The following is a 26,289-nucleotide window of genomic DNA, read 5'->3' on the forward strand; positions in this document are numbered from 1 at the left end:
ACCATAGGTGTGTACAGCACATTTCATTATAGTGTGCACCCAGGGAATTTCCATTATTTTTAAGGTGAACACTTATTGATTTATTAGTCAGAAAATAGAAACTGGATAAGACTGAGCCTGTGGCTTCCTTGGAATAGAGATATCCTGGATGAGGAAATACCCTCTATCAATGAAGATAGGGAGAAAGCCATGAAGAGGACACTTTTTGAAAATTCATTAAACAAATGAAACAAAAATTTAACTAAACTTATTTTTTTTAATTATCAGTTGGAAATACAAGCTTAGAAATGCTCATTTTTTTGATACATTCAAGTGCTCCTGGGAACATCCAGCACACCCACTTTGTAAGCCTAGGCCTATAACCTCTGGCAAACCATTCCCCTCTCTTGGCCCTCAGTTTCCTCATCTGCCAAATGGAGCTGTGTGCCTCACAGGGGTGTTGTGAGGATCAAATAAGACAAGATATATGAAAGCACTTGGAAGGTGGACATTTGCTAAATAGTTTCTAAGGGAATAAAAGCATTTACAATGCCAGGATTGGAAAGGTTGAAGGGACCTTGGCAGCCATCTTGTCTAAATTATACTCAGAAGGAATCTCTTCTCTATCATACCTAGTGAATAGTTGTCCAACCTTGCTTGAAGACCTCCATGGAAGGGGAGCCCATTGCCTGTCAAGGTAGTCCTTCCTTCCCACTCTTGGACAGCTATCACTATACAGAGGTTTTGGGTTTTTTTCCTGACATGGAGCTTAAATTTGCCTCTTTGCTACCTGTACCCATTGCTACTGGTTTTGATATGAGGCCAAAAAGAACATGTTTAATCCATCCTCGTCATGATGACTCTTCAAATACTTGGGTAACCGTGGTGCTTTTACAAAGGAGAAATATTTACTTCAAAAGATAATCACAGATGTATGAACACTCTCCTCAAGATGTGGGAGGCATAATCCTCCTACTCCTGATATCACCTCAGTCTCTGGGGAGGGAAAGTGGGGCTAGTTTTCTAGCTTAGCTTGGTTCCTTTAGAGCACAGTCCCTCTTCCAAATCCAAACCATTCCTTCTGCTGGGGCTCAAGTCCCAGGCACCCTGGCTTTTCAGCTTCCAAGCTGGGGTTATTGATTATACTCCCCGCCTGCAGTACTGGTTTCAGGGTCTCTATTGTTCAGCCTTCCAGTCCTATAAGGATCTCTCTAGCACTTGAAACTGAGCACAAAGAATAGAAAGCAACAACAAACACCCCCAGAGGAGGGCTAAAAGGATAGCACGGCAAAAGCAAGTCCCTCTCACTAGTTTGGTACATGGCATCCATACTGGGCACAGCCAAAGAAAAAATGTGGGAAAAAGTGAGCAAACAGCTCTGTGGAGACAGCCAGTTAAGGGGGCTACTCCCACCCATGTGGTAGGAGATGAAGCAGGCTCATGTTAGGTAAACTCAGCATAATCAAAAACTGGGTTATACCTGAACACGCTCATTCTCCCCTCCCCTTCCCCAGGTCTTTTCTTCTCCATGCTAAACATGTTCAGGTCTTTCCACTGATCTTCATATCATGGACTTATGTTTGACTAAGGCTCCCATTTCTCCATTCAGAGTTTAAGTCAGTAGGACCTAGAACATCACTTGTTAGTCTGAAGCTCCATTAGAGTTTGGCAACTGGTTGATTGGCCTGGTGTCTCCTTTCTCCCCTCCCCCTGGCCCAATCTGCTAGGGTTCCTTTTTACTTTCCAGTTTTGGCAATGTGATGGGACACTTGCTGTCATGTCTTCTGATTGTTTGAAAAGTGTCAGAACCAGGGTTCGGGTAGCAGCAGGTTGGGCCAAATCAGGAAAGATAGTGGCTAGGTTGCAGGATAACAAAGCAAGGCTCCAGGAACAGGAGAACTGTAACAACACGGGCAGAGAGAGGCCCCATAGCAAGACTGCTGTTCTAGTATTCCTACTCTTCCATTGCTTAGCGTCAGGGTTGATCCTAGGGTCTAGAGTCACTTCAAACCTACTGGTAGGGGCTAAGTGACTCCAGCTAGGGAGGAGAGAGCTCTTCAGGAAGAGGACCAGTGGGTGATTATGTAAGCTTAGGGATGTTCTGGTCCCAAGGCCAACATGGGGAGCAGGGTAGTGAGCCTTTTTGCTCAGGAAGCTTTATCAGCTAGTGACACAGAGAAGAATTAACATCAATGACAGTTTAGAGCCTTGTTTCCTCAAGAAGCCAAGGATAAAAAATATGTCCAATTTAATTCAACAAAATGTTCATTAGGCTCCTCTTTGTGAAAAGCACCATGCTAGGAGCTGGGGGACATGAAGGCACAACCAGAATAACGACAATCATCCCTGTCCTCAAGAGGCAACATGAAATTGCGGAATGCATCCTGGACTTGTAACCAGGAGATCTCAGTTTAAAGTCTCCATTCTGTAACTACCTGTGCCAACCTCACAGAATTTCTCTTTCCTCTGTAAAATGGGGATCATGGTGCAGATTCAGTGAGGTAATGTTTATAACACATTTTTCAAACTTACAAGCATTATATAAATGGGGCATATTTTAAAACAGGGAATCAATCTGGGAGGCATCTCTAACTACATAACACTCTAATCAATTCATAACATTTATTAAGAATCTTCTGTATCCAAGGCACTGCACTAGGCTTGGGGGGTTGCTATGAAAACAAATAAACAAACAAATAAAAAACACCAAATATTGTCTCTGCCCAAAAGGAAGCTTCCATTATTCTTGGAGGCTGAGGGAGTACCATACACAGATAAGTAAAGTTAAGAAAAAATAATTTAAGGAGAGAGAGAGAGAGAGAGAGAGCATAAGAGGCTGTTCATAGGAGGTGGTCTGTATGTGAAAGGAAACAGACATATGTGAGAAATACTGTGGAGGTAGAACTGACAGGATTTAGTAACTGCTTGGATGCAGGTGGTGCGTAGAGTGAAAGGAAGTTGATGACTGACATTTCAAACCTCGATAACTAGAAGAATAGTGACACAATTAATACAAATAGGGAAGTTTGGAAGGAGAGTGGATTTGGGTGAGGGTGAGCGTATGATTGATTCTGCTTTGGACATTCTGAGTTTGAGATATCAATGTGGCAAGGGGTATCTATATGGAGATGTCCAGCAGAGATGACCAAAGTCATAGGGAAAGTTCGGTGACAGAATGAGACATATCCGTCCCAATTTCTAGGCTAGAGAGAATGGAAAAGCCCTTTTTGTGAATGCGTTCATGGTCACATAGCAAATTAACAAACACTTTGCTTTTCTAGGACTATTAACATCTGCTACAGAGTTGGGACAAAGCAAAGGGAGGCAACAGAAAACTAGACTTGAGAGTATGAAGACCTGGGATCTTGACTCTGTCATTAATGGACTGTAAAATTGGACAAATTCCCTCTTCCTTCAGGACAGAGCTGAAGCACCACCTTCTACATGGAGGCTTTCCTGATTCCCTCAATTGCTAATACCCTCTCTCCCTAACCACTGTGTATTTAACTACTTTGTACTTATTTCCTTTATATTCATTCTGTGTTATATTTATATCTTTGTATCTTTGTTTCTCCCTTTAGAATGTAAGCATCTTAGGAATAAGGAGGCATACTTTCATTTCTAGTATTTGTATATTTCAAGCATATACATGGAACATAGCAGGCACTTATAAATACACATCAATTAATCGATCTCTCCAGTCCGCCCCTCCCCACAGAGATACCAGACAATCAACAAGCAGTTATCAATGACGTACAATGAGCTAGGGATGGTGCTAGATGATAAGGATACGAACACAAAAATGAATCAGTCCCTGCCCTCAAGGACCTTACAGTCTATCAGGGGAAACAGCACATACACATCTAAGTATTACAAAATAAATACAAATGTAATTCTTGGGGGAAGGTATTGGCATCCAGAAAGAGGCATTAGGAAAGGCACCTTGTAGGGAGTAACATTTGAGCAGAACTTAAAGAGAGATAGAGATCCAAGATAATTCCAAAGGACTTCAGAAGAAAAATGTTATCCACCTTCAAAGAAAGAACTGACGGAATCTGAATGTAGATCCAAGCATACTTCTTTTCCTCTCTTTATTTTTCTTATTTGTTTTGTTTTGTTTTGCAACATGGCTAATATGGAAATAGGTTTTGCATGACTGCACATGTGTGGTCTATATCAAATTGTTTACCTTCTCAAGGAGGGGGAAGGGAGGGAAGGAGAGAATTTGGAACTCAGAATTTTAAGAAAAAAATGTAAAAATTGTTTTTACGTATAATTGAGAAAAATAAAACAACATAAATAAATACAACAACAAGAACAAAAGAGAGTTCAGGATTCTAAGAGGCAGATGTGAGGAGAGAGTTCATGTCCTCAGAGGATAGCCTGTGCAAAGTCATGGTGATGGGAGATGAAATGTCATCTGTGCAAAACTGTAGGAGGACTAGTTTGTCTGTACTGTAGATAATGTAAAGGGGAATAATGCTTAACATGACCAGTGCAGAGATTCGAGCAGTAGTATGTGGAATCATTTCCAGTCTTGTACTGGTTATCTAAATAGCATTAGCTAAGCTCACTTATGGTTCCTGTCACCAGAAAACAGTGGACCACATAACACTGTGGAGGACAATAGTGCAGCAAGTGGTCTGATTTGTTGAGAGACACTTCTATAAGCAGGCCCTTACTCAGACACATTGTTGGATCTATCATCTCATCAATATGAGTACTCCCTCTAATGAGACATTTCTTCTCATCTGATATGACTCTTGATCCTGGGTGTGCTTACTCTTGGTCCTACATTTTCTAGAAAATATCTTTTATGCCAAATTTCTTTCTTAGAGACTTCTTCATTGATAATATCTATAGCCTACTCATATCTATCCTGCATCTCTTCATTGGCCTTTGGGTGACCAGCAGCCCTTTATGGAACATTTATTAATAATCATTTTCTGGCACTGACAGCTTGTTCTTGTTCATCCTTCCTTTTTGAGGAAGAACAACATCTCAGAGTGATGACTTGTTCATGAATTGTATTTAAGTGAGGCAGAGTTGTACTCTTAAGCCTCACTCTCTCTTCCAGAGCCATTGAAGTTTCGTGGCAAGACAAAAGTCAGGATGACTGGTGATGGCTCAGGATGCAGTGGATGACCTTGGCATCTTAGATGTTTGACCAGATTCTAAGCTCTCCACAGCACCTGCTTCAGCTGCCTTCGTGGCCATTGGAACAAATTGTTCTCATTTGCCAGTTCTACTGGAAATGTCTTCCCATACTTGGGGTGGAATAGACATCCCCCTAAATCACCAATAGTTTTGAGGCCTGTTGGTTGCCCTTAACCTGGTTTAGCCTGTCTACTGAGATAGTTTTGTTAGGGTGTGGCTGCTGTGCATTCTATAATTTCTTAGAGCCACAGGTGAGAGTTGGGTGAGGGTGGATAGCAAAGGTAGATAAATAGCCCTGGAAAAAGTTTGGCCTTCCTCAATATCAGAGGTTCTAGTTTTCCTTAAACACCCCATACCCCTACCCTTGAAGGCCTAGGGTATTTCCCAAACACTCAAAACTAAATTTCTAGGTTAGTCCAGGCCATGCTGAAACAATGGAGGTATCATGGTACAGTACTACTTTGATTAGGTTGAATTCAGAATCACAGAATCTAAGAGTTGGGAGGGAACTCAGAAGCCATATAGTCTAATTCATTCAAGAATAAAATCCCTTCTACATCATACCCAACAAGTAGTTATCTAACTTTTAGTTAAAAGCCTCAAGTGACAGAGAACACATTACCTCCCAAGGCACTGTGGTCCACATTTGGATAACTCTAATTAATAGGAAGTTTTTTTCCTTATATCAAACCTAAATTTACCTCTTTGTAGTTTCCACCCATTGCTCCTACTTCCGACTTCTTGGATGAAGTAGAACAAATAGAATCCCTAATCTATGTAATAACCCTTCAAATACTTGAAGTTGGATAGCATGTGCCATTCCCCAGCTCCCCCCACATCTTCTTGTCTATGCTAACCATTCCTTCAACCTATCCTTGTATGGCATGGACTTCTCCATTCTTGCTGTCCTCCTCTGGATGCTCTTAAGCTTATCAATGCCCTGCTTAAAACGTGTCATCAAGAACTGAACACAACTGAAGCCAATTGCCACATAGAAAAGGATGCTTTAGGATAACTAGTCTGGTGGCATGCAACAGATCAATTAGAAGAGAGGCAGGAAGGCCAGAAAGAAGGCCAGGGAAGTAATCTATGATGAAGGAAAGTACCTTTCTAAAAATGACCTGAAAACTTCACACACACACACACACACACACACACACACACACACACACACCCCTCCATGTTTCTTTAGCTATTTGTTGCATCTTTAATCACCCTCAGCTCTCAATAATGCAGAAGCCTATTTTAGTCTGTCAGGAAAAGATCAAAGGGAAGGCCATGTCACATTTTAATTAGCAGTGAGTGGCTAAGCATTGAGCTTGAGTTTGTGTGGTACTCAATCTGAATTAGGCTTGGATAAGAAATGAGGGTGGTGAATTCATCAGGCTTCCGAACACACCCATCATCCTTGAAACCTCCAAAGGTCCATCAACAGGAATCCCTCATATCCTTTGGGAGCTTGGGCCTGGTATGATGTCCAAACAAATAAACAAGTTGACCTCTGGGATGGAAATGGTTGGACAGGAAATGGAAAGTCAACAACAGCAGCAGAGGAGGAAAGATGGGCTGTACAGAAGGTGAAGATAGGGAAATTTGTCTACCACTCAGGGAAATTTTCAGAGTTTTCTGTCATATGATTATCAGACATATCAGGGATTGGGATCACCTGACCCCTGATACTGACCCTCTCTAGGGAAGAACTCAGAATGTGTTCTCAAAGACACAGCTATCAGTAACAAAAAGTCCTTACCACCACAACCGTTCAGTGTTCCCAGACCTCAGGTACTGCCCCAGTGCGGCCCAGCACACAAGACTATAGAAGCACATGATGAATTTAATTCAAATTAAAATTTAAATACCTTAAATATTTAAAGTATTTCCAGATTTTTCTTCCTCCCTCTTCCAAAACAAGAAGATTCTATACATATAGTATCAAACATCATTATTGACTCCACACTTCTCTCTTCTTTTATGAGCAGGTTGCCAAGTGCCCCAGATTGGGGAAGGATGAGATACTTTCCTTGGAACTACTGCTGACAGCTGCTGTCTTGCCACCGCCCCAGTTCACTTCCTTGCTTTCCTTTCCCTGGTAACAGAAATGCTCCCTTTTTAATTTCAAAGCAAAGATATAGCATGGATTCTAAATCTTCTAGAAACTCACTTGTAGACAGCAACAGAACAGAAGTGGTCAGGATGGAGTCCAGATGGGAGTGGAAGGGATCATAAATCAGAGAAGCCAGCTGTCAAGTTCAGAAAGGTCAGCAAAGATAATTGTTAATGAGAGAAATAGTCAGCATCATTGCTAAGGATAGCCACTGGCATGGACTACATTTAAGATGATCAACATATCAAAACACACTAAATCCACTAAAACATTGAAGAAATCTGATATTATATGCAATGTTCCATACCTGTGGGCCCTGACTTTTGCAAAGGACCAAGGAGAAGTATCTTGTCTCTTCTTTGGGAGGCTAAACTTGTTGTTCATAATTTTGTAACATTTCTATGAGTTTGTGGTTCTTCTTTCCATTTACCTTGCTGTAGTCTGTTTATAGAGCAGTTAGGTGGCATAGTGCATAGATTCTGGGCCTGGAGTCAGGAAGACTCAGCTTCCTGAATTCAAATCTGGCTTCAGACACTTTCTAGCTGTGTTACCCTGGGCAAGTCACTTCACCCCATCTGCCTCAGTTTCCACATCTGTAAAATGAGCTGGAGAAGGAAATGGCAAACCACTCCAGTATCTTTGCCAAGAAAACCCCAAATGGGGTCACGAAGAATTGGACACAACTGAACACCAACAAAAGTCTACATTTATATGGTTTTCCTGGCTCTTCTTATTTTATTTTCTATCAGTTCATGAAAATCTTCCCATACTTATAAGTAGTCAATGTGATTGTCATTTCTTTATCACACTAATATTCTGTTACATTTGTATGCCATAATTTGTTTAGCTATTCTCCAGTTCATGCACATCTACTTTTCCCTCCAGTTCTTTGCTACCACTAAAAGTTCTGCCACTATTTTTATATTCTTTGATGGATTTGAGGGAGTGGGCCCTGTGATACTGAGATTCCGAGGACACTTACTTATTATCTCCTCCAGGCAGGGCACTGTGATAGGTTCTGAGGCTATAAATACGGAAACCCACACAATCCTTGCCCTCAAAGAGCTTACAGTCTAATGGGAGAGCGGGAATATAAAAGGCAGAACATGATAAGTGCCAAACAAATACTCAGAGTGTTCTGTGAAAATTTGAGGAAAAAGAGGCAACTTTTGATTGCAGATTTCTCAGATTTCTACACCTTGATCTGGGACTTGAAGGAAGAGAATTTCATCAGGTAGACGTGTAGAGGGAGATTTGGGGGGAGGGGAAGGGAAGAAAGTCAGTGCTAGCATGAGATCAAAAGCCCTTAGATAAACCTTGCTCCTGATCAAGCCAAGGGCAGAGGTACTAGGATGGCCAGATAGGAAAAAGTCCTACGATAACATGCCATAAGAGGCTCTAGCTTCTGCTGGGCCAGGAGCACCATGATTTATGTCTATGAAAATCACTGGGTTACAAATGCCACCTTGGGGAAGGGTCTCCTTCCAGCACTTGGGTTTCTGCTGTGGAGGCCACTGTACCTGCCACTTTGAATAGGACCACGGATGGCCTCGCTGAGATGCAATTATGTGCAGAACTAGTGATGTGCCACATGCAATCCTGGAAGTACAACACAATCAGGGTGTCAATTATTTAAAGCCTAATTAACATAGCTCTGCATGGCTTTTGGGGGGCTTGCACAAGAACACAGAGCATTGTTATAGTGGAAGAAAAGAGAGAATCAAATATTAATGGATCCTGGCTTTGTTCTCAGCACAGTGAGAGAGGGGTGCTTGTAGAAACTGGATTCCTGCCGTTGCTACAGCTTTAATTAGGAAGGTCGCGAGCTTCCTAGGCTTCCTTAGACTCCTTTAATTTCCACAGAGGGAAACAGCTTCTGAATTTTATTGAACACAGTTGAATTTTTATTTTCAAAAATCAAAACAGAAACATTTCTTGGCATCTGTTATGAGCGCTGGGTGTTATTTGCTCTTTAGAGATAAAGCTGTTTTTATGCAGGGAGAGAGTCAAGAAAAAGAGGCCAGAGATTCATCCTGGGAAAGAAGCTCAACAGGGAGACCAGAGTCAGCAGAAAAAAAATATCCACCAGTCCTAACTCAATCCAGGCTAGAATCCACTTAGGCCCAGGGAGCACACTGGCCAATGAACAAGGCTAAGCTCCTATGTTTAACTCTTCAGGCATCAGAGCACAATGTGAATGTACAGAGTTTGCTGAAGCAAAAAGCAACTTGACAAAAGTTGAAGTGGTCCAGGGGCAATGGATCGATACTAAAGCATGCTATCAGAAAAGAGGCCTGGCTATGAGGGTGGTGTCATAAGAAGGATGGATTGTAGTGGGGGTGGGAGTGAGGGAGAGGGATGGAAGAGGGAAGGAGGAAGAAAGGCTAGGAGTTGGAATGCAGTATTGTGGGGAGGCGAGTTAAAATAGCCCCACAATACTCTAGTGTTTAAAGTCATGGTCAATTTTCAGAGGAGAAAAAGTCCTAACCAACCTACTCCTGGGAAAATGGATCATAAGATCATAATCCAGAGCTTCAAGGTGCTTTAAAGGACATCTTGTCTAACCATCTCATTTTACAAGTGAGGACACTGAGGCCCAAAGAATTGAAGTGACTTGCTCAAGGTCATAGAGACAGGAAATGCAGAGCTGGGGTTCGAACCCAGGTTTTCTGACTCTGCTTAGGCACTTTTCCTACTGTACCATAGATCAATAATTGTGTGGTATTTTTGCCCCCTTAAAGAGCCATTACTGTGGCTGCAGTTTCAAAATGTTTATCTTTGTACCTTTTATTATATTGCTTATTATATTATTGATGGATCCTAAAAAGAATAGAAGTTCCAAATGTAAGCTGAGCCTCAGGAAGCTCTCAAAACTTTCTCAGAAGAGATCTTATTTATCCAACAAAACATTTAGCGTGTGCCCTCTATGTGCAGAGCACTGTGTTAGCCACAGGGGGTGATGTGAAGTTTAGATAAGATGCAGTCTAATAGGGACTGTGTGACTTTGGTCAAGTCAATTAACCTTTCTTTTGCCTTAGAGGCAGCTAGGTGGCTCAGTGGATAGAGTGCTGGGCCTAGAGGGACGGAAGACTTGAGCTCACATCTGGCCTCAGATATTCACTAGCTGTGTGACCCTGGGCAAGTCACTTAACTTCTGTTTGCCCTGAGCTCTATTCACCATACTACCTAGTTGCCTATATGGCATATAGTAGATGCTTCAAAAATGCTTGTTGAACTCCATCCAGGAGTTCAGATCATAGCCCAGTCAAGTCTTCCTATCCTATGAAACTCTTTTCTATTTTCACTCATAAGGTCTTCACAGGGAGTCCAACCATAGCTTTCCCTCTATATCTCTTTAAATGTGGTGAATGTAAATTGTGTAAACCTCGGTGGAGTGTTCCAGTTGTCCAATGGATAACCCTTGCTATTGATACACGAACAAAATGTGATGTCAGTAGAGTACAAGCTCTGTGAGTCCTACCAAGTTACCAAGATGTCTCTAGTACAGTCTTGGGAATAGATCATTGTGTTAACATATCTGTTGTGGCAGGACCAGACTAGGTTATAAAGGTTTATCGCCAGGACACAGTGATCAATATTTTGGCCACAAAATCTCCCTGATAACCATCTACTAAATTATAGAGGGTCTGAGATTTGAAGGAAGTACCTACACCGATGAAATTATAAATCCTTAAATTATTGAAGGAAGTGAGTTTTCCATCTCTAAGGGAGCTTCAAGCAGAGGCTGAGTGACTACTTCTTGGCAGTCATGTGGAGGGGATTCCTGCTCAGGGAGTATGTTATTCCATCAAGGTCATCCCCAAACTGGAGCACATCCAAAATGGGGGGAGTATGGGAGCCCGATAGAAGGATTAACTGAAGGAACTTGAGAATGCTTACCTTGGAGAAGAGAGGGCTCAGGGAATCATATCATTAGAAAGCAAGCTATTAGGGAGTAGGGATTATTTCATTCTTTGTGTTTCTATCCTTAGTTCTTAGTACAGTGCCTGGCCCTCTTAATTCTAGTGCTGATGGATTGATTGATGTCTTCAAGTATCTGAAGGATTGTCTGCTGCAAAGAAGGATTAGTTTTGTTTTTCTTAGTCCCAGAGGGTAAAATTAGGAGCAATAGGCAGGAAATTTAGAAAAGCAGATTTCTACTCTACATAAAAATAATCTTTTCAACACTTAGAGCTATCGAAAAGTAGAATGGACTGCCTTAGGAGGTGATGGGTTTCTCATTGATAGATACCACCTCTACCTCCAGTGGTAGATGGAAGACCCATTGTCAGAGAAGATTTATATGTAAGTATATAGGAATATATGATATCTGGGGTCCTTTCCATACCTAAAGTTCTGTGATTCTATGGTTTAGAGGGACTTTGCTCATTCATTCAAAATTTATTAAGTACCTACTCTAGGGAAAGGAGGTTGCTAAGTGTCGAAGTTTAGAGAAGACAGAGTTTAGTCCTCATGGAATGTATAGCATAAGTTGTTCAATCATTTTGTAGTCATGTCTGACTCTTCATAACCCCATTTGGGGTTTTCGTGGCAAAGATACTGGAGTGCTTTGCCATTTCTTTCTCCAGCTCATTTTACAGATGAGGAAACTCAAGCAAACAGGATTGAGTGACTTGCCCAGGGTCACACAGCTAGTAAGTATCTGAGGCCAGATTTCAACTCAGGAAGCTGAGCCTTCCTGACTCCAGTCCTGGTCCTCTATCCACTGTGCCACCTAGGCCTACCCCTGGGTAGGCAATCATGAGCACTAGAGTTACGTCCAGACTATAGTCACCCAAAGAAATTTTCCTGGCATCCCAATTCATAGATACTGGCCTAGCTTTTGGGCTGGGATGAAATGACTGTAGAATAGCAGCCCACCTCTTCATGCAGCCTTTTACCTCCTAGATAGTCTTTCTTTCTAGTCAAGCTTTCTTGGGTCTTCAGGTCTCTGCAGTAGCACCACCTCCAGTTCTCTCTGACTAAGCAAAGAAATAAATAGATGAATGAATAAAATGAATAACCGACTGAATGAATGGCTGCATGAATGAACAAACAGACAAATAAATGAATTCACACAAATAGGCAACTAGGGATAACAAAAATTCAAAGCAATTCAACAAGTGGTTAATCTACTATGACAGGACAGGAGCAGTGCTAGGCACTAGGGATACAAAGACTAAAGTGAAATAGTCCCTTCCCTCAAGGAGCTTCCATTTTATGGGTAGGAAGAGGGAGAGGGGATGTAGCCTGTAGGAACATTAAGCATAAGGACAGAGAAGACTGGTGGAGAGAAAGCACTAAAAACTGAGTATGAGGGAGGGGATCAGAAAAGGCTAAAGAGAGGAGGTAAACCTCAAAAGATGAGAAGGATGCTTGAAAAGGAAGTACCCCACAGTCCTGGGGCATGGTTTGTGTAAAGGAGTGGTCAGACAAGTGGAAAAACCAGGAGGAATCAGTGTCTCAAAAGCCAAGTGAAAAGAGAGTGATCCTGAAGAACGAGTGTTCAATACCGTGAAGAACTTCAGAGAGGTTAGTGGATGCGGGTTGAGAAAAAGCTCTGATATTTGGTAGTTAAGAGATAATTGACAGCCTTAAAGAAAACACTTTCAGTGGATTGGAAGAGTTGAAACCCACATTTCAGGGGGCTGACAAGTTGGGAGGGGATAGAGTTGGGTGGTAGTGGTAGGGAAGTGGAGACCATGATGATTCCTTCATGGAGTTCAGTAGTGAAAAGAGGAAAGACATAGTATGACAACTAGAGGGAATGGTAGGGTGCAGTGTTGATTTAAAAAAAAAAATTAGGCAGACCTAAGCATGTTTATAAGCAGCACTCTATCAATCAATATGCATTTATTAGGTGATTGTTTGGGCTTTGATGGCTCCAAGTGAGTGTAAATAGTAGTTATTTCTGTTCTGGCCAGAAACTCTGAGTCAGATTGATTCTTTTGGGAAGGCAAACTAGGCCATCTTTTGCCTCACTTCTTACCTAACCTTTAACTACTGAATGGGTGCTACTTCTGACAAACTGGGCCCTGGGAAAGACCTTAGCTTAAAAAGACCAAGTGCAAATGGCTTGCTCAGGTTAATAAGTATGCAAAATTAGTAAGTATCTGTGGCTGGATTTGAATTTAGGTCTCTCCTAATCACAAATCTAGCACTTTAGGCAATGCACTACCTCACCTACTCTCAATGAGGTTACATTCTTTTGGGGAGACATCCTAGGCAAATCCAATAGAGTCCATAGGTTCCCAAAGTGGGTGATACCACCCCCTAGGGGTGCTGGAATGATCTGGAATGGGGTGGTAGTAGTTTGAAATGATTCAAATTAAAAAAAAAACATTAAATGGTTAAAGAAAGTAAATTTCTTGGGGGGCACTGAGTAATTCTTTTTTTTTTTTTGAAAAAAAAACCTAGATGGTAGGCCAAAAAAGTTTGGGGACTTCTGTTTGAATAGACAAAGGGAGTTTGAAAATGAGTACAAGAGAGGGAATAATCAAAGGTAACCTCCTGGAGGAGCAGCTAAATGGTACAAAGGATAGAGCACTGGACCTGGAGTCAGGAAGACTTGAGCTTAAATCTGGCCTCAGACACTTACTAGCTGTGTGACCCTGGGCAAGTCATTTAAGCCTGTTTACCTCAGTTTCCTCATCTTTAAAATGAACTTGAGAAGGAAATGGCAAACTATTCCGGTATCTTTCCCAAGAAAACCCCAAATGGGATCATGAGACTTTGGACATGACTGAACAACAACAACCTCGTGGAGGAGACAGTGGTAGTTAGGTTAGAGGGTACAGTTAGCCGGGTTAGCCTTGGCAAGGAAAAAAACAACCACTTCTTCACAGACAGGAGAAAAGGAAAAGATGGGTCAAAATGTAGAGGGACTAGATATGGCCTATGTTCTAGTCCTGGCTCTGAAACTCACTGATATACAACCTGAACTCATTGAACTGCTCTGAGTTTCCATTTCCTTCTATGCAAAATGAGGCTAGAGAGATAATGTGGTTATATTACCATTCTATCCTCATTTATATAGAAGAAAACTACTAATAGATAGAGGTTTGGTCTCAGAGTCGGGGAGACTAGAGTTCCAAGTCCTGTCTCTAAAACAAACTGAGCACATGACCACCGAAGTCACTTAACCTCTCAACACCCACTCCACTACCCCCAAAAACTTTCTTTGACTATAAATGACAGGTGAGTTGCTGTTTTACATTGATGGGAAGGACTTCCATACCTACGATTCCCTACATGGATAGAACCACAGGCTTGGATCCCCCCAAAATGATGATGATGATGATGATAAATACATTGCTGTTGTGAAAGGTCCTTTGTAATTCTTATATATAACTTTATATAAAAATGTGAAATATTACTGTCATCTACAAAGTGACAATACTTGTTTATGCCAAGACTCCTCCGATTAGCTCCCCTCCTTCAATTCAGTCAGGCAGGAATTTATTGCCTCTGAAGAAGCCAACTAGCTGGCTCCTCTTGACCTAATCTACTCCTACCTGAGCTAAGGCAGGGAGCCAGGGATGGAGCCTCAGAAGCCAATTCCATCCTTCTTAGAAGAACCTGGGGCTCAGTGGGCTGCCCTTTTCCTCTGTCTGTGAAGTCACTTAACCCTGAGTTTGGCTAGTTTGCTTCACCAGGGGTTTTAGAGACGACTGCAGAATGTGCAGACCAACAAACACATTCAGAAAGATGATTTCTGAAGACAGATGGTAACGATAACAATTATATCACAAACTTCTAACGTTCATGTACTATCAGAAGAGAAATCCTCATGCTACAATTACAAATTTCAAAATACCCTAGAGAACCCAACTAATAAGCTTTGTTGGAACCAGCCAATTTTGCAGACATAATGTTGATCCATTTAAAACTCAAGAACAACATTTTTAATAAATGTCACAAGATACTCCATACCAAATACTCATAATCTCCAAACTGCAAGAATAAAAAGCTTTCAAAATATAGAGACCTAGGAGAGAAGATCAAAATTATAGGAACAGGATGAGGTACGTATTGGCCCTTGCTTAGTACCTATCAGATTTGTCCCCAGAATGCTGTAGGTAACACTACAGGGGGTGAGCTTACAACCTCATGTTTTTATTCAAATGGAAAAAGCAGTTGTATTATCCACTTGTGCAATAATTTGTACAATGTTAAATACAAAAGAGTGGTTATAACACCAACTTGTTCTAGAAGCATTTCTACCTGAATCCCACTGAAAAACATGAAATGATGATGATAATGATGCATCTTTCTAAACTGCTTTAAGGTTTGCAAAGGATTTTCTTCATAACAATCCTATGTGGTTGTCTAATGCAAATATCCTTAATCCCATTTTAGGCAGTTAATAAGTGGCAGAGGTAGGAATTAAATCCAGGTCTTCCTGATTCAGACTTCAGCAGCAGGTCATCCACTATATCATGGCTGCGTCAATATTTTACACCCAATGCTAGGTAGGGCAGTGGATAGAGCTCCAGGCCTGGAGTCAGAACCACCTAAATTCAAATTTTACCTCAGGTGCTTAGTTGCTGAGTGAACTTGGGCAAGTCACTTAATCCTGTTTGCCTCCATTTCCACATCTATAAAATGAGCTGGAGAAGGAAATGGCAAATCACTCTAATACTTTTGCCAAGAAAACCCCACGAGGGGTCATGAAGAGCTGGATATGACTGAAAAACTACCAAATGACAAAGATAATTCATAAATTGTATTGTATTTAAACAACTCAGTGCCAATAACATGTGGAGGCAATTTCTAAGCAAGTAAGTAAAATAAGTCTATTATTACATGCTCACTAAAATGGCAAAGCCTGTCTCTCATCCTTAGCCAGGCAGAGTCTCTCTAGCATCTCTCTGATGTTCAGTGATTACTTATAGGCCACTGCAGCTTCAATGTGGTTTCAGAAGCTATGTCCTCATGTCCAGACCCAGGTCCTTCAGGCCACAAAGACTGCCATCTTAACCCCTTCTACAGATTCAAGAAGCAGGAAGAAATCCTTCAACTCGGTTTCACTTCAGATGAGGGAACCTAAAGCCACCCATCCTCACTCTAGAGACAAACCAACCAAACAAGTGAAGAGAGGAAGGAAGGAAGAAGGAAGTTTCTCTGATAACCTGTTTGTTTTTTCTCCATTTTTCAATGACTCTGAGGAAGAATGAATGGAAGTTGCAGGGGCGGAGGGCATTTGAGGCTGTCTTCATTCTCCAGACCCTCTGAAGGGACCTAGATTGCTAGAGACCCCAAACCGCAGGCTTTTGGGGCTGCATCCTTGCCCACTTCAGCCAGCACAAGTAGGCTCTGTGTCATTTCCAGGGCTGACCCACTCTAAACAGGCCCGCTTCTTCTGATTTGTCTCCAGTTGTTTCTGTCAGTCTCTTCTTTGTCTCTTGGGGCCCAGTCATTACACACAGCCTTGCTCCAGGCACGTATTAAATATGCACCTCCAGTCCCGTCAAAAAACATCAACTAATCTCATCAGAGGCCAGAGACCTCCAGATATGTAAATCTACATCTGTTCCTCTTCAAAAGGAAAGATTCTCCCAGAGCACTCTGGGAACAACATGTGCCCCATCTCCAGCTATCCCTGAACTGGAGAAGAAGAAGCCGATGAGCCAGGCAAACTCCCGACATACTAGGATGGAGAAATCAGCCTTAATGGGATTCACTGTTTTGCTTTAAGGAGCAATTAAGGAAGAGGCCAAACAGTGCTTGCCCTAGGCTGTTGGTTCCAACTGGGGCCTCTGAAAAGTGACAATTTTCAAGTCCGGCATGTTCCTATGTACTGAGATAGGAGGAGCAATAGGCGACTACTTGAATCAAGGCCTATGGAGCTATGAACTCAGTTGACCACAGAGTTAGTTGGCTCACCATCTTTGAATAAGACTATCCATGTCAATGTGAGAGTGAGTTCTCTGAGGGCAAGAACTATCTTCTTCTTCTGGGTCCCTCTTCACTCTTACTTGATTCTCAGCAAATCGGAATGTAAGCTCATTTTGAATAGGAATTGTTTCATTCTTCTTACTCTTACTCCTAGGGCCTAGCAGAGAACCTGGCACATAGTAGGTACTTATCAAACATCGATGATAGATTGATGGAGCAAAGACTTGTTGAATTAAATCGCCAATTTCTTTCGCCTTTAAAAACTGACTTTTTGATTTTTCCTTTCCCCAAAGATTGCATTCAGTGGGGGGAATTCTACCTACTGGGATCATAGATAGAATTACAGATTTAGAGCTAAAAAGAAACTTGAAATTCATCTAATCTAGTATCCTCATTTTACAGTTGAGGAAACTGGGGCCTAAGGAGTTGACATGCTTTGACCATGGTCAAGTCAACAGCTCAGTGGTTAGTTGGATGGCAGAGCAGGGATTCAAACTCAGGTCCAATGCTCTTTCCACTGTACCTTGCAGGGAGTCAAGTAGAAGAGCTGGGATCATTTTTTCTTTTCTGAGTGGCTTCCTCCTGAGTCAGTTCATTTTCTTTCATCTCCAAATGAAGTTTGAGCCCCTTGAGAAGTTTCTTGTTTAAAAAAAACATAAACCAATAATTCTTTCTTTATTCACCACTCCCACCACCCCCATACAGACACCTTGGGCTGAGCCCCTGCTCTCCATCATCTGACAGCCTTTAGACTGTCTATTCTTGAGTTTCTTTTGAGTACTTTAGTGTGACCCGGGGTCCAGTCTGGCACATAGTGGGCACTAAATAAATATTGATTGATTGGTTGATTTTGGTGCTTTATGCAATGTCTGTACTCACCCCAGGAAACAAGTTTTTGATTGATCCCAAGAAAATCGTATTTTGCATCTTTGCAAACAGCATGCAGGCCCATTTTCTCTTCTCAGCTCTTAGAACTTTTATCCACCATCAATATCCCAAGTATTACCGGGAGGAAAGAGCACTAGTCTTGGAATGATAAGACCTGGAGTCATCTTCACTTCTTGGTTCTGTGGCCTTGGACAAATTAGCCTCTTTGAGCCTCAGTTTCTTCATCTTCAAAATGGGAATAAATGAACACTGGCCCAGCTTCCTCGTGGGGCTTTTGTAGGAGAATGAATCTAGATAAGGTTCCTTGTAAACCAGGAAGCACTTAGGAAAGTCAGACACTCATATTACTGCTACAACCACTACCATCTGACTAACTTCTGAGGCTCTTCCTCTCCTGAGTCTGAAACAGCCATGGCATTTTTTGTGAGGAGATCAGCTTTACCGGCATTATTGTTATTTATTATTCAATCATGTCCGACTCTTCGTGACCCTATTTTTTTGGGGGGTGGTTTCTTGGTGAAGATACTGACGTGCATTGCCAATTCCTTCTCCAGCTCATTTTACAGATGAGGAAATCGAGGTAAACAGGGTTAAGTGACTTGCCCAGGGTCACACAGCTAATAAGTGTCTGAGGTTGGATCTGAACTCAGGAAGATGAGTTTTTCTTAACTCCACACTCTGCATGCTATCCACTGAGCCACCTGACTGCCTGAACTTTACAGGTACAACTTCTTAAAAAGTAGTTTGGCATAGGAGAATGTTGGCCTTTGAGTCAGGAAGAAGATGGCTTCAAATCCTTCCTCTGACACTTTACTAGCTGGGGGAACTCAGGGCACCACCTTGAACCTCTCTGTGTCTCAGCTTGCTCAGCTCTAAAAGGAGGGAGGGTCTGGGGTTAGCTCACCTCTGAGGTCCCTTTGCTTTCTAAACCTATGATCCTAAGATTCCGGCAGCTATGAAGAAGGCAAAGTCTAAAAGGCTAATAACCTTGATATTCAAAATGAGCAAAGGCAGGCCCGAAGAACAAGTTGTCAACTTCCGAGTCTTTGGCCCCTTTGCCACAGATTGGGTGGAGCTGAAATTTATATGACCAATTAAGATTCCCATTTTTTTTTCTCACCAGCAGTTAAATAGTATTATATAGCCAACACCAAGCTGTTTCTCCTTCTTCTGATACAAATTAGGGCCTGAAGGAACGGTCAAAATAGGAAAGGAGAAAGAGAAAACAAGGGGTGTGTGTGTGTGTATGTGTGTGTGTGTGTGTGTGTGTGTGTTGTGTGTGTGTATGTGTAGGGTGAATGGAGCCTAAATCTTTTAATTAACGCCCCTTGAAAAGCTCACCCTCTTCTACTAGCTGGCTAATAAAAAGTGGGCTTTTGTTGCCCCTCAAGCCAGCCATTCTTGTGGTCAAGGAATCTGAGCCAAGGCCAAGGGGGTTTATTTAAAGTCTTTGGGGCTTGCCAAGCTGAGGGTCCTCATTAATTCATTCTGAGCTGGCATCATTGTCTGGTTCTTTGGGAGAAAAAAAACTGAGGATTTCTCCTAATCCTGGCCCTGGATAACTCTCCCAGGAGGATTCAGTACTCTGCCTAGTAGGAGTGGGGATGCCAGAGCCTGATAGAGAGCCCTGTGTGGGGATGGAGGAAGCCAGAGTCTTGGGGGTCTAATCACTGGCTATGCAGGAAGGTACCAAAGGGGCCACAGTACTGTGGCACTGAGTTCCCAGCCCCCAACTCTCATATACCACTAGGCTCTGAGAAACCAATTCTCACTCAGTACTCTGTGAGTGAAACCTTAATTAACTAGGCCTTAGAGCCAGCTGCTAGATCTCATTCCACTCCTCCCTCCCCCGCCCTCCATATACACCCCCTTCACAAGGGGAAAAAAAAATCAAAAGCATGTTTAACACCAAGCTGATTTTACTTAGAAATGCAGAAGCAGAGAATGTTTGGCCCTGGACCCAAGCTCTGGGTCTTCACTAGGCCTCTCATCCCTGAGGCTCAGATGGTTTGCTGGAGGCAGAAGGCCCAGAAGAGGGAAAGGCATTCTTGTTGATTCTATCAATAAGCATTGATTCAAGTGTCTACAATTTGCAAACCTTTGTTTTGATTCTCTTCCTCCTGAATGGGAGAAAACCATTACCAGTTGCCTTTTCCCTTCTACCTCCCCACCCCCTTCCCCTTCTCTTCCCTCTTTTCCTACCCTACCTCCTCCAAGAGAAGACAGTTGGAGAAGGAATGACCCAATACTAGGATTGGTTAAGGGGAGAGTCTCTCTTGCTTTTTGGCTCCCCAGTCAGTCCCTCTCTAGAAGTTCCAATTTTCACTCATTTCTAAATCACTTAGTAATGTTCTTCATGTATCTTTTGTCTCATAGTTTCCCTCCTTGCACCTACTCTGAGTTCCCAGGAGTTTGGTTCCCTCTCACTCCATAAGTCACTCCGTTCCCCCACTTTGATGCTGGGTGCCCCCTCCCCAGCCACTGTGGCCTCTGGCTGACTGGCGCTAAGCACTCCTTCCCTACCAGGGCAGCCCGCCCACTCCGGCCACCACTGTTTATGGAGCCGGCCAAGGCATCCCAGTACCTCTTCATTCCTATTTAGACAAATAAACAAAACCAGCTTCGGTTACGACTGATGTGCTCTGAGGCGTCCAATGAAAACCATGGCCACTCGCCCAGCGTCTCAAAATGCAACTGAGTTCAGTCCAATTGGTCCCTGGGCATTTCCCTCAGAATCACTGGGCCCAGGGTGGCTTTGTTATCCGACTCCCTCAGACCACAGTGACATATGTTCCCCAGGCCTGTTCAAAGAGTCTGTATGAAAGGATGCTCAGGATCTCCTGACCCCAGTCACTCCCAGCATGGAAGGGAAGGCAGCTGAGCCCTGCAGGCCATGTATCCCAGTCCTAGGCCTGTGCAATGTTCCTATGGGAGCTTCTAGTGAACCTTGTGGGAGGGGCCAAATTAAATCTATACTTCTATATGTTCCCCTGTCATCCTGAAATCCCACTACTAGAAAGTCATTCTTTTGAGTAAAAGCATCATTAAGAAGGCCCTTAGATTCACAGGATTAAAAACTGTTAGAGAACATCTAGTTCCCCTGGTTCATTTCCTAGGTGAGGAATTCCACAATTGAGTTTAATTCAATGAATATTTGTTTAATGCCTACCATGTGCTAGGTACCATGTTAAGTGCTGGGAATATTAAAAAAAAAAAGCAAAGGAGAGGCCCTGCCCTCAAGGAGCTTACAATCTAGTAGGGGAGACAAGATGCAAACAAATATATATAACAAATATATACAAAGCAAGCTATGTGCAGGGTAAATTGGAAATATTTAACAGAAGGATGGTATTAGAATTAAACAGCGCTGGGAGGCTTCCTATAGGAGGTGGAATTCTAGGAAGAGTATGGGGTAATGAAAAGATCATTGAACTTGAAGACATGGGAAATCAGTTCAAATTCTGGCTCTATCATTTACTTACCCAGAGAGGTTGTGATTTACCCAAGACACATGTAATAAGTAAGTAAGTGTCAGAGTGGGAATTCAAACCCAGATTCTCTGCTTCTACACCCTGTGGTATAGTTGAAGGAATACCCTGAGTTTGGAGTCAGAGGGCCTGGGTTTGAACCCCAGCTGACACATGGCCTGTGTGACCTTGGACAAGTTACTTAACCTGCCTAGGCGATGGCTTCTGAAATCCCTTTGAGCTCTAAAGCCTGAGCTTCTGAGCCTTTATCAGCCATCAGTAACAGCTGGATGCACCTATCAAATGGTTAGCTGCCACCTTGGTAAGGAGACAGAAGAGGACAGAAGTCATGAAGTTAGTCAGGCAACAAATAATTTATTAAGTGCTTACTATGTGCTAGGTACTGTGATAAGTGTTGGAGATGCAAAGAAAGACAAAAAACACAATCCCTGGCTACAAGACAATATGCAAACAATTATGTGAATATAAGATATATGTAGTCTAAGTGGGAGGTAATCTCAGAAAGAAGGCACTGGGAAAGGGTTGGGGGTGGGTGAGAAGAAAAGACCTCCTGTAAAGGTAGAGGATTCCAGCTGAGTCTTGAAGGAAGTCAGAGAAGCTAAGAAGCTGAGGTGAGAAGGTGGGACCTTCTGGGCCCAGGGAACAGTCAAGGCCAAGGCACAGCATCAGGAGATGGAGTGTTGTGTTCAAAGGACTGCAAGTAGACCAATGTGGGGGACAACAGGGAATGCAGGGGCATGAAATGTTGCATTAACCAAGGAGGGTGGGCCTGGGTGGGTATGGTAGAGGCCCATGGGTAATGGGCAACCAGGGGTTGAAATGAGATCACTGAGCTCTGGAAGAATGGGTTATCTGTGCCAAAAAACAAATACAGCCCATTTACAAAACCTGAGAAAAGAGAGCAGAGCCAATGAACCCCTTTTTGACTCTCCCAAGTAGGCCAGAAGAATAGCTGACTTCCATATAATGCTTGACACACAGAAGACACATGTTCCTCACAAAAAACAATAAAGCTAAACTTAAAATCCTTTCATAGATGTAGAAAATTGACCAAAATCACACAGCTATTACATATGGAAGTAATAAATATTATTCTGCGGTTACTAACAAAGAAGGTAAAGTTGTTCTAGGGCAATGGATGGCCTTGGAGAGGAGAGATTGCCTCAGATCCATACCTGTTAACCTAGCATTCAAGGTCCTCCTCAATCTGACTCTATCTTATATATCCATTCTTTTCTACCATACTTATCTACTAGTTAGCCAGGAGCCCTCACCGCTCTCAACTGCTCCCCATTGCTACTTCTGAATCCTTAGTCATAACCTTCAGCTTGCCCAGGATGCCCTTTACTTTTTGCTGATCTCAGCCTAAGCCAAATCATACATTCTGTAAGCAAGGGTGTGCTGGAAAATATTTAACAATCAGCTCTCTGGCAGGGGTGGGGTACGTATACATGGCATGCTTTTAAGTTTAATTTGCATTATTAACATTTTCACCATTACTTCCTTAAGTCTAGACAAAACAAATCAATAAATCAAGTCCTGATTTGGAGCATTTGGCATCAGCTGATTTCTGAAGAGTCAATGTTCGCACTGAAAATTTAACAATCAGATCTCCAATTTGAGCTAGTTCTAGCACACCCTTGCCTCTACGTTGACATCGTTTATGGTATGTTAGCTAACCTTCTTAGCTCTGTATCATACACACACATGCATATACACGTATATATACATATATGTGTGTGTAGATATATATATATATATATGCACATATATATATATATATACACACAGACACACACACACAATAAGGATGGCATCTCATTCTGAAAGAACTCCTCCATAAAAGAAGACTCTTTTTTCTGAGGGGGGAAGGCAGAGAAATTGGGATTAAGTGACTTGCCCAAGGTCACACAGCTAATACGTGTGTCAAGTGTCTGAGGCCGTATTTGAACTCAGGTCCTCCTGACTCCAGGGCCGGTGACCTACTCACTGCCCCACCTCGCTGCTCCAGGAACACTACCAAAGCAGGTCAGCATCTTCTTTGCCACCTACAATATTAAGGAATTTCGTGGGCTACAGAAGTTAAGTGATTCACCCAGTATTTTTCAGAGGTAGAATTTGAAATCATGTCTTTCTGTCTTCAAGGCTAGATCTAGGAACCCATTGCTATTTGGCCCAAATCTATTCTTCCCCAAAGTAAAAATCCTTATAATGAAAAATCTATTTCCATTTCAATGGCGGAAATTATGAAACGTTCCTGGTCTCCTCACCCTCACCCCAAAGTAATTCTTTTTCATCCAAATAACAAATACCCAAATAACTAACTGATAAGTTAATAGCACTTAGAGACAGTTTGAAAAAAAGAGGTGTGTCTATGAAGGCCATGAAAAGCTGCTAGCAGAGTGAGTCAGTCTGCTGTGGGGATGCAGAACATAGAGGTGAGGGTGCCAAAGGGGCAGCTGAGAGGAATTGATCCACTACTGGAGCATCTTCAACTTCCATTAATTCAGAAATAGTTTTGTTGGATTTGGAAGAAGACTTGTAGTTTTGGAGGTGGCAGTCGTGGCCTCAGTTTCCCGTAGCAGCTTGTTCTGTGCTCCTCATGCAGTGAAGAAACAGTCCCTGGTCCTTTCATGTCTGCAGTGGTTGCCCTGTCTTTCCAGCTCTTTCATATTACTGTCTTCTGCTCTTCCATGTTCTGCATTCTTTTTTTGTGTCCGTGTTGGTTCTACTATACAAGGAAATTTGTCCTCTAATGACGAAAAGATATTCATATGGTAAAAAAAAAATAGGTATACATTCTTATTATCCTTTGAAGTGTGTCACGGCATAATGACAACTCTTATTTCTAGAGTGAGTGGAGGTTGGCATGGTGCTCTCTCCCCACAGCTCTAGGTGCTAGCTAATACAAATATTATGCCCCCATTTTATAGATTGCCAAACAAAAAGCTCAGAAAAGTGAAATAAGTTGGCTAAGATCACAGTTAGTAAGTAACTTTTAGCGGCCCATCCCCTGGAACACAGAGGGAAAACATACAACAAAGGATTGGCTTTTGCTACTTATTTGAGTTTGGGCATAGACTCTCCCCTAGGTCCTCAACCCAGGCACTGGCTGGGCAAAGTCCTCTGTGACCCTACCATTGCAGGGAAGAGGCCGAGTCTTAGCACATGGCATAACTGGTTAATATTTTCATGCTTTAATTAAAAGTGCAAATGGGAATATTGGCAGCTAAGGGACTCATTTTAAATTTGAGCCACAGTCCCATTAATAGGAATGTCTAATTAAAACATCCGTTAAAAGTCCATAACATTAACTTAATGGAGAGATCCAAGAGGAGTTCAATTAGGCCTTTATTTCTGTTAAATTAATATTACCAACTTTCTAACAAATTTCTCAAACAATGATTGTTATTCATAAAAGGATTTCTGAAAATTAGGATTGGAATCTAATTTAGATAGCTTTGGTGACCAAGACTATAGCTGAAGGGATTCTAAATAAAAGTGGTCTGTCACATTCCTTAAAGAGGAAATTAAACTTCTAAAACTCTCCTCCCTCCATTTCTCAACCACTTTAACCATGTAGGAAACCTTTTTTCCATGAAGTGTGATGCAAAGCATTGATCTGTGAGTCAGCTGACTTGGGCTCTAGTCTATCCACCTTTGGATCTTTGTGTGACCTTAATCCCCACCCCACACCCCCCCCCCCACCACCCCGGCCTTGCCCCCACTCTCTACCCTTGGCCCTCTGTTTTGCTATGCGCAAAACAGGATAATAAACGCATTACTAAAACTTTTTTAAAAGTTAAAAGATAGGAGACATGTGAGGGGGGTCATTTATTCCTTTACCTTTTAAGTGTTTCTCTAAAACAAAGTACAGAAGCAATAGCCTGAGATAAACTTTTTTTTTCTTTTTTCTCTGTGTTGGGGGGAGGCGAAGGGAGAAGAGATTCAAGCAGACGGAGTCATTATTTTACATGGCGTGTTTCCTGCCAAACATTAACACTGGGGGGTCCTGACTGAACCTCCAGGCCTCCCCACAGTGTTTGCCTACGATATTTGAGCAATTACCTGGCACTGGCCGCTGCAGGGGGAGGGGAGAAGAGCTGCAGCTGACTGGGTCCAGGCTGCACTTGTCTTTGGAAATAAACACGCTAAGAAAGGATAGTGAGCCCCCTCTCCTTACTACTCCCCTCATCCCTCCTCCCAACGCACATACACTTCTGCAATTTTTGGCAGTTGGCCTGGGCCCTGTGCCTCTTCTGAAATTCAGAGACTCAAATTCATGGAAAACTACCCATTCCCCTGCCTCCTTTCCACCTTCCTCCTACTCTCTACCCTCTCCATCCAAGCCCAATCACTACTGAAGAAATCTGCGGGAGCAGCAATTAATGAGGCTTGGCAGGCTCTTGGTACAGAGGCAGACCCATGCTCACCCAGAGCTTTTCATTGTGGAGAGCAAAGCTAATCAGGAAGGCCTTGTTCTGGAGGCCCTGACATTCAGGCCTCATTGCCTTCCCTCCTAAGTGGTTCTCCTAGGGCTCAGACTGTGGCAGGCACACAGAGCTACACTTGGTTTCTGGATTGGTCCCTCTGGACCTCAGCAGCCCTCCCTACCACCTTCTTCCAGTCTCTGGAACAGGCTCCTTAGCTCTTTACTTGGATGCATCCTGAATTGAAAACCCAGACCACCACTCCCTTCCCTCCCCTCTCCTTCCTAGCCAGGACTTTAAGGATCATACCTTTCTATGCACCTGGCTTCTGACAACCCTGCTCTCA

This window comes from Trichosurus vulpecula, chromosome 3, assembly GCF_011100635.1.
Source record: "Trichosurus vulpecula isolate mTriVul1 chromosome 3, mTriVul1.pri, whole genome shotgun sequence".
Taxonomy (NCBI): Eukaryota; Metazoa; Chordata; class Mammalia; order Diprotodontia; family Phalangeridae; genus Trichosurus; species Trichosurus vulpecula.